At 45.0% G+C, this 12,088-nt stretch overlaps 1 protein-coding gene across 3 annotated transcripts in view; it reads left to right on the top strand.

Moving 5' to 3' along the window:
* Positions 1–7,795: 7,795 nt before the first annotated feature.
* The window catches only part of DRP2 (dystrophin related protein 2), a 30,773-nt gene continuing 26,480 nt past the window's right edge, over positions 7,796–12,088 (top strand). The window contains exons 1-2 of one of the 3 annotated variants that reach the window (XM_052813679.1): positions 7,796–7,812; positions 8,068–8,291. The gene's annotated coding sequence lies outside the window, so the exon portion shown is untranslated. Of the gene's footprint in view, positions 7,813–7,912; positions 8,292–8,444; positions 8,551–12,088 lie in introns of those variants that run through there. The other 2 variants (XM_052813682.1, XM_052813680.1) reach the window with 2 other exon arrangements.

The raw sequence follows: 12,088 nt of genomic DNA, 5'->3' as shown, positions 1-12,088 counted from the left end.
CAGAACCAAAGCCATTAACCCTTACCCTGTCAGACACATTAGCCTGAGCAGCATGCATCTGAAAATGCAAATGCCTCAGGCTAGAGTTAGGCTGAATTCTTTTTCTGAAGCCATGTTTGCTTTGTGTTTCTGTTAATCATTATCTTTTTTTGTGGGGAGAGACTCATTTGTGTATTTTTATGCATCAGGCTGTGTTGCCCTTTCAGAGAGAGCTTGCTCTGAAAGAGTTAATAATTTCAACCTGTTTTCAGCTGGAATGAAGAAACTGGTTCTTCTGTGTCCCTGCTTTCTATTCTCTTGTTGGCCTACTTCCCTCTGCTTGCATTTTGCATTCCTAATGCCATGAATAAATCAGGACCCAAGGATTTAGAAGGTGGTACAGCTGTAGCCACTCAGAAAATTGAACCTCTGAGGCTTGTACTGCAGCTCTAACAACTGCCAATATGTGTGCTCCTGAACTCTTCTAATAACATTTAACTGGTACCAAAATAAAATTCACTTTGGCCTTTTTATATAATGTTTTAAGTTTTTTGTGTCTCTACCCAGCATCTCCTCACTCGGCTCCCTTTGTCTTTTAGTTAAAGCTCAGTTATAAGCCCTTTAGGGCAGGGCAATTGCCTCTCGGCTGCTGTGACAAAATGGTTTATCACAAATCTTTGCACAGAGGATCAAAGAATAAGGGAAACTGAGGGATCTGACCTGGCTAAGGGTTCATCTTTACAGAATCACAGCACAGTGAAACTCCAGTCTGGCTGTGGTCCTAGATCCTCTGATAACTTGTCATTAATAATACACACTGGACTGCTTTTATTTGTAGTGCTGTGGCTCCTGAGAGAGAGTGAGGGAGCTCTTTACGTGCTCTTTAGTCAGAGGATACATCCAGTCTGGGTGAAGAACAACAGGCATTGGTAACAAGCTTGCTCTGGAGGATTAATATCTTGAAAGAACAATGTCTCCAAGTATTTTCTTTGAGGAAAGGTTATTTATGTTGTACCAATGCCTTTCCCTCATTATGGCTCTGCTTTTTAGAATAAAAGTAATGATTCTGGTCTGATGATGGTTTGATTTCACCAAACTTTGCTTTTGACCAAGAAGGTCTTTTATGACCTTAGCATATGGTGACATGGGTTTTGGCACAGGATTCCCGAGATCTGTATCTAGCTGTTAGACCTGCCCGAGTAACTCCCAAGTAATTATAGTTGGCAAGGGAGGTATTGAAGTACATAAATAATGTTCAGTAAAGTGCAGATCTTGTGATGCTGCTTCATTTCTCTGCTTCTCAGTTTCCTGTCTTGTAGGAGTAAAAAGTCTGCACAGCGGAGGGTAAGATTTTTAAAAATGCCTTAATTATTTTGGCATCTAATTTCCATTTTCAGGCTCACTGCGGTCTTGCACAAACGTAGAAACAAACAGTTGGTCTTCAAAAAAAAAAAAAGCTGCAGATACCTTATACAGGCTCTAAATACTATTTTAACCTTGACTGTATTTCGAAAACTGTAGGCTCAGAAGTGATCCCATTCTACAGCTTAATGAATGCACATACATCAGGCAAGCTTTGGTACCTGCCAGAAATGTGACACAAAGTAGACTGTTCTAGTACAAGCTAGGTGGTGGGATATTAAGTCACTGTAATATGGTTGAGCTCCTGAGCCTCAGGCATTGGGTTTAGGTGCAAATTGCAACAGATACTTTTGAAAATTTTATTCTCTGCCTACATCATTTGGGGTCTTCCTTTAAAGAATTCAGTGATAAGCTTCTTGTGTATATGCATATTTTTATATGCAGCTGTATTCCCATGCAGTTTGACTTGCTCTCCTCCAGTATCTGTGCTGCCTGTAAGTCTTGAGTGTGATCTCTGCAGGAAGAGGTTGCTCTCTGCAGGTTTTCTCCCAAACCTCTGCCTAGAGTCTCTAGGCCTGTAACATTCCCATCACAGTTTGTTGTACACGGATCACTAAGCAGTTTCCTTTCTCTTAGGGCACCTCTGTTCTATGTCGAAGTGAATCTTCGGCAGCTTCTGTACGATTGCTTTCCTCCTCCTTTGTGTGCATGGCCCAGTAAATAAGGAGGGGGATGGAAAATACATAGTAAATGTGTTGACAGCTTTTGAAGAACAAAACAGCCCCTGAAACTGCCTGTCTGCCTTCCCCTTCTCTCCTGCATGTTTTTTTTCTTTACTACCATTTTCTCCTTTCTCTTTTCTTTCTCCATCTCTCCCCCAAATTCTTTTACACTCTTTTGACACCCACCCCTCATTCTTTTGGTGCTTGCTGCTCTGAAAAGATTTCCTCTCTCCCCTATAGTCCTTTTCATTTTTCTTTCAGGGGGGACTGTTTCAATCTCTAGGCAGGAACAAATGAAAAGGGGGATTCATTCTGTTCCTGAGTGCATGTCAGCTGTCTGCTTGTATCAGTTCTCTACCCATTCTTCTCTCTCACCCCAGGTACTGTGCTGTTAGAAAGTATCCCGCTGTTTTTCTAAACACTTTTGGCAGGGTCGAATCTGTGCTTGGAAGATTCTTGTGCTTATTGATGCTAGCAAAGGAGGTGCAGTTATTTATTTGACATCAGTTATTTAAACAAAAAAAGGAACAGGATGGTACAATATCTGGGCTACTATTCTTAGATTCTCGTCAAGCTGAATTTAGGGTCCCTAATTCTAGTTTTGCTCCTTCTTGAAAAGAGGCTTTTTGTGCTCTACTCACAAGCATGTTTGCCCATCTAATGTACTGGAATTGATGAGCAGGTCTGTCCCTTTGTGTGAGATATGTTCCTTCTGGCTTTCCCTTTGCAGGTAGGCACAGTATAACCACTGAGATCAATGATTCTGCATCAAAACCGAATTACTGTTGTTTTGATATGGACGGCTGTGTGAGAACTCAGGTGACAATCAGAACGACAATCTGTTACTTCAGTTAGGAGGAGACCCAGATGAGGGAGCCCGATGTCTCAGGAAAAGAGGGGTTCACAGGCTCTTGGGGAGAAATAGGATTTCTTCAAGCCATAAGGGACCTTGTCCTGCCTCACAAGCCTTTCACCAAACACTTCTTCAGCAGCTGGATCCACAACAACATTGTTGGTGTATGGCTCTAGGGAAAATGCTCTTTTTTTTGTCTCTTCCTTTATTCTCCTTTTAGTAAGGATGCGCTTTCATATATATTCTCAGTCAATGTTTAGCTCTGTTCTTTGGTTTAGGTGTTTGGGGTTTGGAGACTGTTAGGTAGGATATCAGAGACTTGTTTCTGCATGTAGGAACTTCACAACCTCCAACTGCTTCTCCAGCACTAGTTGGGGAATTAAGCTCATCAGGCTCTACCAGCTGTTTCTCTCCTCAAAATGCCGCATGGGTTCCTCATCAGAGGTTGCTTGACAAAATGCTGCAGCACTCTTTGTGCAAGGAAAGATCAGTGGAGTACAGGTGTATGAACATGCTCTAACCTACTGCCTTCCTTGCTGCTGCTGTGTTGTGCTCCCTAAAACCTTTCTTCGCTTTGCATTCTGTGTGAGGGATTTTTGACAATTTATTCCACACCGGTAAATTGTAATCTTCCTTGCACAATCTACATTCTAGATTCATAGGTAAAGGATCATTATCTAAGATATTTTAATTGGGATAAATTGATAAATTTGAACTTTACTCAGAAAGGGAAAGAATCTAGCAGTTTCCAAAGGTTGGTAATATCACTTCTTCTGTACAAGAGGGAAGATGATTCTCCTCTTTCAGGAGATGTGAGATTTCAAAAGGAGGGAAGTTGCAGTGTTTGAAGAGGAGACAGAGTGCGCATTTTGGGAAACAATTCTCTGTGTCAAGGTGTTGGGGTTTAAGCCCAGCTGACAACAAAGCACCATGAAGCTGCTTGCTTGCCGGGGAGAAAAATATAAGGAAAAGCTTGTGGGTTGAGACAAGAACAGGGAGGGATCACTCACCAGTTATCATCATGGGTAAAACCCAGACTTGACCTGGGGAAAAACCAATCAATTTAATTTGTTACTAATCAAATCAGAGAGGCTAATGAGAAGTAAAACCAAACCTTAGAACACCTTCCCCCCACCCCTCCCTCCTTCCCAGCTCATCTCCACTCCCGATTTTCTCTCCCTCCTCCCCCCCAGCGGCACAGGGGGATGGGGAATGGGGGTTGGGGTCGGTTTGTCACACGTTGTCTCTGCTGCTCCTTCCTCCTCAGGGGGAGGACTCCTCCCCTGCTCCACCGTGGAGTCCCTCCCACAGGAGACAGTCCTACAAGAACTCTTCAGTGTGGGTCCTTCCCATGGGCTGCAGTCCTTCAGTCACAGGCTGTTCCAGCACAGGCTCTCCGACGGAGTCCCGGCCATCTTGGGGGGCATCCCCCTGCTCTGGCGCGGGCTCCTCCCCGGGCTGCAGGTGGGCATCTGCTCCCCCGCTCACCTCCACGGGCTGGGGGGGGGACAGTCTGCCGTCTCACCACGGGCTGCGGGGGCACAGGGCTTTCTCTCACATTCCCATCTTCTCCCCCACTGCAGGTTCCCCTTCTTAAATACGTTATCCCAGAGGTGCTACCACCGTCACTGATGGGCTCAGCTTTGGCCAGAGGCGAGTCTGACTTGGAGCCGAGGAAGCTTCTAGCAGCTTTTCACAGGAGCTGCCCCTGCAGCCCCTCCCCCGCTACCAAAAACCCCACCAAACAAACCAAAAACACAGGCACTGTTTTTGAAGAGGAAGTCAATAGATGGGAGGTTATGGGAAGCAAAAAAGTAAAAGTAGTAACAGCCTTTAACTGTGTCGACAACCTGAAGTGTTGAAAATGCAAATGCTAGAATTTTAGTTAATATTTTTATTGTTTGGTAATGCAAGACACTTAGTGTGATGGATGGTCCAGCTTACAAGTGATTTGGCCAAATTAATATTGACTTTGAATAAAGAGAAAGTAATAGAGACTTTAGGGTCAGGCCAGACAGCCCTTGCTTCTAGCTTTTTAAAATTTTCAAACTAAAAATACTGTTAGCATATGTCAAAATAGCATAGTTTTCACCATTCATGTTCAGCAAATGCATTTGTATTCAGGGTATTCTGCATTTTGTGACTTTGTATGTTTACTCAGTGTGGCTGATTCTGATTTCACAAGTCTAAACTGGAATCTGTTGCAATGATTTAAATTTATTTAGACTCCAGTGTTTTAAAGGGAGCGATTCTGGTGTAAATCAGAACCTGATTTCAATTTCATGTTCGTGCCTTATAAAACCTGGCTTGATTTTTATCTATTGTATGTTTGTACACTGTATTTAGCGTTGTGCGTCTTGAGATGTCCCTGTTGGGTAGATGGAGATTCTTAGTTTTGCTAAAAAGGTATGTATTTGCCATTTAGTAAAACATAAAATGTCTGAAATGTTTTGTTAGGGAAAGGCATATGGTAGGTACCACTGTGTCTTCTGGAAGCTGGGTTCTTGGAGTTCCTTGGGAGATTTTTTTTGGACTAAGTTCTCTTCAGAACTCAAAGTACACCAAATTTAGCATCCCATCTCATAAACCTTCTCACATGCTTTAAAAAGTTGTAGTGCTTATGTGAAAGGCTGTGTTTATGACAAATCTGAGTTTGTCTCCCTGATTTCCTTTGAGTTCTGAATTGCTCGGCTGTTTGTCCTAATTTTATGCTTAAAACAGAAGATATTGGGGGACTTAGGAAGATGCTCCCAGCCATGGAAGCAACTCTTTCACCAGAGATTCTGGTTTGTCTCAAAATTTAAGCTAAACTGACACAAGAGATTTTTTTTTCCTGCTGCTTTTTGCTGTCCCTAAACTATCAACAATTTAGGATGCATGTAGTGCAAAGCACCTTGTTTTTGTGGTTCATGCTGTCTGTTAATGTCTCTGTGCTGATGTCTGTCTCATGCATGTGTAACTTGGCTTGATATGTAGTCACTTTGTTTATCCATGTTGTCATGTCCCTTATAGATGCTGTTGGTGACAGATGCATGCTGCAGTTGGACTTGGTCATGTCCCTCTGTGGAATGGTGTGTTTGGAGTTACCTGGATAGCCCTTCCAGCACTCTGCTGTGGTTTTTTCCCCCTTCACTCTCCTTACTTAACCCAGGACTTACTATTTGTGTGTGTGTATGTATGCACAAAAATAGCCCAGAAGAGACTCTCCTCATTTCTGTCTTCCTAACCATATCTACTTTTTTTGGTCTAAATACAGCATTTCAGAATGAGTTTTGTTGAATCAGTGCAGCTGTTGTGGAAGCAGAAGCTATTGAAGAAGCCTTTAAAAGCAGAAGGTGTGTGGAGTGAGCACATATTCTTGGGTTGGTACTTGAAATATTCAGTGTTGCTCCTTTTGGAACCAATTATAAGGAGGTTGCCATTTAAAAATCTCCTCCTTTCAGTGTAGTTACATGATGTTTCTGTGCATCTTGCCTCACTATGTGCTGATGGGCTCTGCTCCTGACTCCTGGTTCACCTACCTAGGATGAAAGGAGAGGTTCCTTGGGGTCAGCCACCCATCTGCTGGAAGTTCTAGCTGGTACCACCATGAGGAGCACACTGGTTTCTTGAGAACTCTCTCAAATGTATTTTACTGGAAATCAACTATATTTTGACTGCCTTCTCCAGGTTTAAACTGGTGACCTAGAAAAGGTTTTGATCTGTTCACATCCACCTTCCAACAATGGTGTGGCATTAGAAAGTTTTGTTCTTAGGGTCCCAAAACTGGCTGAAAGGTAGACTTGGCCTCCCCACCATGCTGGTCACAGCAGTGGGCAACTGAGGCGGATTGGGCACTGTTGCTCTATGCAACAGCATTTCCTGACCAACATTCCTCAATGCAGAGCTCACGGGAAGCCCCGTGCCACTGTGAGTAGTTTGCCAGTTGTGTTTTCCATTGCTGTGAGAGAGGTGTCTTGGCCAGAAATTATTTTCAGAAATTTAGCGGAATTGTGAAGCTGTCGTTACATATCCGTTGGCTGGGTCTAAATGAGCCAAGTGAACCTGCATTTTGAGGTATACCTGACCTACCATTTGTGAGGAATAAATGTATGAAAATGGCAATCTTTATAAACAGCAGTGATATTTCTATAGAACATGACTGTATGAGTAGAAAATTAACATCTTTAGTCTGCCAGCTCTGTGAAAGGAAGGGCTAAGGCTCATTAAAGGTTGCTCTGACAAGGACCGGGAAGATCGTGTTTCCCAAGTTCTAATTTTTCCAGGGAGAGGCCAAGACAGTCTAGTGGCGAGAGCATGGGGCTGGGATCAGATTTGAATCCTGTTTCTGACCAAGTCGTTTAACTCACCCTCTTTTTGTGTAGTATGGGAGTAACATCACTGGCATGTTGAGCAGTTTGAAGTCCTTGGGTGGAATGATCTGAAGAACTGCAAACTATTTGTTACGTATGGATTGAAATCCCAACTCTAGATCTGCTTGTGTCCTCGGCCAAGTTAGCAGCTCAAATCCTTCTGTTTCTCATGAGCTGAGACAAGATACCCTGACATTTAAAAAATCTTGGATCAGTATTTCTTCCCAGCTTGGGGAATTGGTTCTTCCTTTACTTATTTTTTCTTTTGTAAGAAGAATAGGAAGCATATCTGAAATTAAGTGATTATCCTATTTTTGCTCCTTAACTTTAATTTTAAAATGGGCTATTTTTAAGTTATTAAATCTTATGCCAGACACCCAAATTGCGGTTAAGAAAGGAGGTGAGTGTGTCTGGTATTTTCCAGCACACGCATGGCCATATCTAACCTAAAATGAGAGCCGCCAGTCCTGAAAGGAGGTGGGGAGATGTCGGCAAGCAGCGGGAAGCGTGTCTGAGCCCAGCAGCCTGTGTCAGGTCTCCGGAGGTCAGACCACAGCGCCTTTTGTGCATTTGTATTTCTCTCCCCCCTCCCCCCCCCCCCCGCTCTTTTCTTTCTCCCTCTCCATGTGTATTTTGTCTCCTCCTCCTCCTGTGCGTGTGTCTGTCTTTGCATCTCCACTGTTCTCCCTCCCCTCCTCCGGATCGATCGCTGGCCGAGGAGACCTCCAAAGGGCCGGGCACTTTGTGGGATCGTCCTTGTTCCTCCTGCGTTTGCCGAGTCAAGGGTATCTCTTTGCAGGCTTGGAGGGATGCTGTTACTCCTGGTGATGTGATTGCATAGCAACACAGCAGCGCGGGGCGGTGGAGGAGGAGAGGCAGGGAGCGTGCAGACAGCAGCGCTCAGCCTCAGCATGCATCCCTGTCACAGGGACTCCTTTGCTGATTCACAGAGGCAGCCCCAGTCCCTGCTCCCGAAGCCCGGCGGCCGCTGCCCCCGTGTCTCAGACCTGGTGGACTCGGAAGGTAGGCTATGACAAAATTTGTTTCCCACTCAGATCCTGGCTGGGCTGGAAAAGGGGAAAATATTGACGGATGGTTAACCTAGGAAATACGCTCTTTGGGCGTGTGTGTGTGTGTGTGTGTGTATCCCTTCACAGTAACACTGTCCATGTATGTGTGGGTGAGGAAACTTGCAGAGAAGAAAAGAAGGGTGTCAGGGGGGACACAGTGGGAGCAAGAGAGGTGGCCAAGACCGTTTCCACAAGGGAGAGGCTGGGAACCAGTAAGTGATGCAGATTCCCAAGGCAAACAATAGTAGCCAGCATCCCAATTTCACCAGGTTTGATTCTTTGCACGCTGAAGGCTTATTTACCCTGGCAGTGTTTTCACCTGAGCTGAAGGACTGCTCCGGCCAGGGTGTGTGGTGGCCTTCTAGCATCCTCCTGGGAGGATTAGACAGCAGAGCAAGGCAGGGACCCAAATATTTCTTGAGTAGTAAGCCGGAATCAGACTCTAGTCCCAGCTCTGCCCTTTTAATTCACTACCTTACCAGTAGTGCCTTGCTCCTTTTATGTGTCCGCCCTCCCCTCCCCCAGCTTCTCCCCAATCCCTTTCACTCATTCCTTCTCCTCCTCTCTCAAGGCCTTATATTGCCACCACTGACCTTACCTTTGATGCCGGCAGCCCTGACCGGCTGCAGAACTGCTCGCAGGAGGCACGGGACTTTTGCTGCTCCCCAGGGCTCTGCCTCCCTCTCCGTGCCAGACAGGGCAGCCTGAGCAGCCATTCACCAAGATTCAGTGCTGCTTTGCACAACAGATTATTACTGGTCACCAGTCCAGTCTGTTCCCTTCAGTCTTCCCTCCGGCATGGCATCACCGACGTAGAGCTCCACTGGTGGAATTGCCAGCATCATATTCATGGGGTCTCAATGCTGAGATTGCTCCACACCCGTGTCACCGTACACGGGTAGTTACTCCTGCACTTTTAAATGCTGTGCTGTCTGTGGGAGAAACCGATGTTTGTTTGGGTTTTGGTTTTCAGCACTGAAAAAAAAATTTCTAGTCAAATCTTTGTCAGTCTGTGTTTTACCTGTGCCCTAATCTGAGGTCCTTCACACCTTCTTTCCTGCTGCTCACTGATGTCTCTGGAGCCATGAGAGTTCTTGCTTGATTATTGTCTTTAATGCCCTTTATTGCCCGACCATAGTACCTTACAGCAACACACTGTGCAAAGTCCCAGCTACAAGGCTCAGTCGTGCCGGGAGGGTTTCTGTTTTTCTGGCAGCCGTGTGTAGCGTGTGTGCCTGCTGTGGCTCTGGTGCCACCTCACATCCTCCCCTGCCAGATCCCCGTGCTGAAAGCTGCTTTCTCTGCTGCTGCAGGAATTGGCCAGGCAGGGCTCTGGTGACAAGAAGTGTGTGATGGCACTCCGGAAAGGGACCAGACTATAGATGGGCAATTTCAAACTATCTTGTTTTGCAGCACTGTGGCCAGGAACATGGGTGCCTGGAGTGCTGGGATGGGAAGGCGTTGGAGTGGTCACTGTGATGTGATGCTTCATTAGTTGAAGAAACTAAGATGAGGACCATCTCTCTCTGGTTTAATACCTGATATAGATCAATCCTACTTGCTAAAATTGGCCAGGACTGTAACCGTGAATGGGTTTGCTCAGGTTGGAGTGACTCTTTTCAAAACTAAACAAAGTGAGATGGGGAAGGGAATAAATGAATGGATTCAGATGAAAGCCCTGAGTTTTGGAGACGTATGGTAAATTTCTGATTTTAATACTATTTTGAGAAATATATTTAGGGCTTCCACTTGAGGCTGGATGCCTATGACAAAAGCAGAAAAGAGGAATTGTAAGTCTCGTGAAACAAGACATACTGACGAGAAAGAATTCAGTCTTCAAAAAACCCTTCATTTTCACAGGCGTATAAAGATGAAACTGAGCTTTTCAGAATTGAGCCAAAATAGCTCCATCCCATTTTCCTTTGCTGTTTCCCTTAGCATAAGAATAAGGTTGCTCTGATACATCTCAAGAAAGGAGAGGAAATGTGACTTCATGTGGCACACAGCCTGCTTATAAAATGCACGGCTTCAGAAGGCCGGAGAAGCCCGTGCATTGACTGGGAGTTTATTATAAAGACAAGCTTGTTGGGGGCAAGGCAGAATATTCAGTACAGAGAAATAGATATTAGTTTGACACTGAGAATGGGAAACAAAGCGTCAAGGAAGCCAAAAGTTAGCACAGCATTACCTTAGCTATCGCTGTGTGGTGGGTGTGCTCTTCCCACTATTGCTGATCAGTTATACAGTATGGCAAATGGGTGATGTGTTTTTCACAATGCAGCAAGACTCGTTTCCTGCCTCTAACAGCAGGGAAAGGAAAGCTCGGGTTCCTAGAGGAGAAAGACAAAGACAAGACTCAGGATTTTTAGTGGGTTTAAATAGGCCGGTTTCAGGGCTACAGGACATGACCAAGTCTATGAAGAATTGGGTTCAATTTTTATGGTTGGTGCAACCTTCTTTTGGTCATTAGGCAAGTGCCCCCTGCCAGGCCCGCACTGTCCCTTTTGGGAGGTTGGAGGATGTTTGCTGCTTCCCCTGCTCCTTTTGTTTGTCAGGTCTACCAGACAGCAACTTCTCTGTGTCCAGCACAGCAGGGCTGTGTGTTTACAGCTGGGTGCTTGGGTAATTATTTGTAGTACTTGTCTAATCGAAGGAGGAGGAGAAGAGATGGGAAGAATTCCTAGGCAAAGTGAGTTTTGGAGAGAGCAGCTTAAAACCCAGCTGGGAGTCTGAAATGGCATGTGAAAGAAATTTAGATTTCAATCTTCCAAAATAAATTCCCATAAGTTTTTTTTAAGCAGAGAGAGGAGCAGTCAGTTCTGCATGGCTGTGTTGTGGGCATGCACCCACACTCACCTGGTTAGCTGGGGACACCATCGTCCCAGTTCTCTGGTCCAAGACTAACTGCTGAAATTTTTCAGCTTGAGTTTTTGTGTGCATGTGTGTATTTTGCTTGGGAAAATGGAGAGCAAGTGAGCCAGCGGAAGAGATGCTGCTTCTTTATTAGGACCTGTGGCAGCTATTTATCCATTGAACTAAAATTACATTTTTGTTATGAGCTCAAAGTCTAAGTGGTCATTTAAGAATGCAGCTCATTAGATGCGAGAGTGCCCCACTTCACCCACCCTCAGTGAATAAGGCATCTTCTGTGCCACTTGCTCACTACCAGATACAGCGAAAATTTTATGTTACTTCTTAAGGACAGCTGCTTAATTGAAGGACCCTTCATTCTAATTAACGAAGGGGACCTGGTACTTAGGTGGAAGTGCAGTGTGAAGCCCAGCTGCAGCTTTGGCATCTGGGTTTTTTACCCCTTGGATGATGGGGTTGTAAATGCCCAATCCTGTGGAAGATTGCTGATAGTCCTTTTCCCCTTTCCTTGTACACAGGAGCAAGTGAGAACCAGGAGACTGTTGGGGTGGGTTTTTTAAGGAGCGTGTTTAGGTATCTATTCCTGATTTGTGAAGAGATGGAGACTAAGGGCCCATGCTCTAAGAGGGAGTTGTGTTGTTTGTACGCTTGATCCCAGTGGGACAGAGACTCCTCTTCCTTCTCTCACCAAACCTTGACCTAGTGGGGTCTTGGGAAGTAGGTCTGCTGGCCTTCGATCTTAGGCTTAAACTATTTACTTACATGTGCAAAAAATAATTTTTTGCTGGAACAGGATGTGTTATTGCGCTGTCAAGGGAGTCCTGCTGTCTGCCAGCTTGGGAATGCTCTCTTTGTTAGCATCTACATGGGAGCTGAACT

Source organism: Harpia harpyja, chromosome 18 (assembly GCF_026419915.1).
Source record: "Harpia harpyja isolate bHarHar1 chromosome 18, bHarHar1 primary haplotype, whole genome shotgun sequence".
In the NCBI taxonomy this organism is placed as follows: Eukaryota; Metazoa; Chordata; class Aves; order Accipitriformes; family Accipitridae; genus Harpia; species Harpia harpyja.
This window is presented reverse-complemented; position numbering and strand designations above follow the sequence as displayed.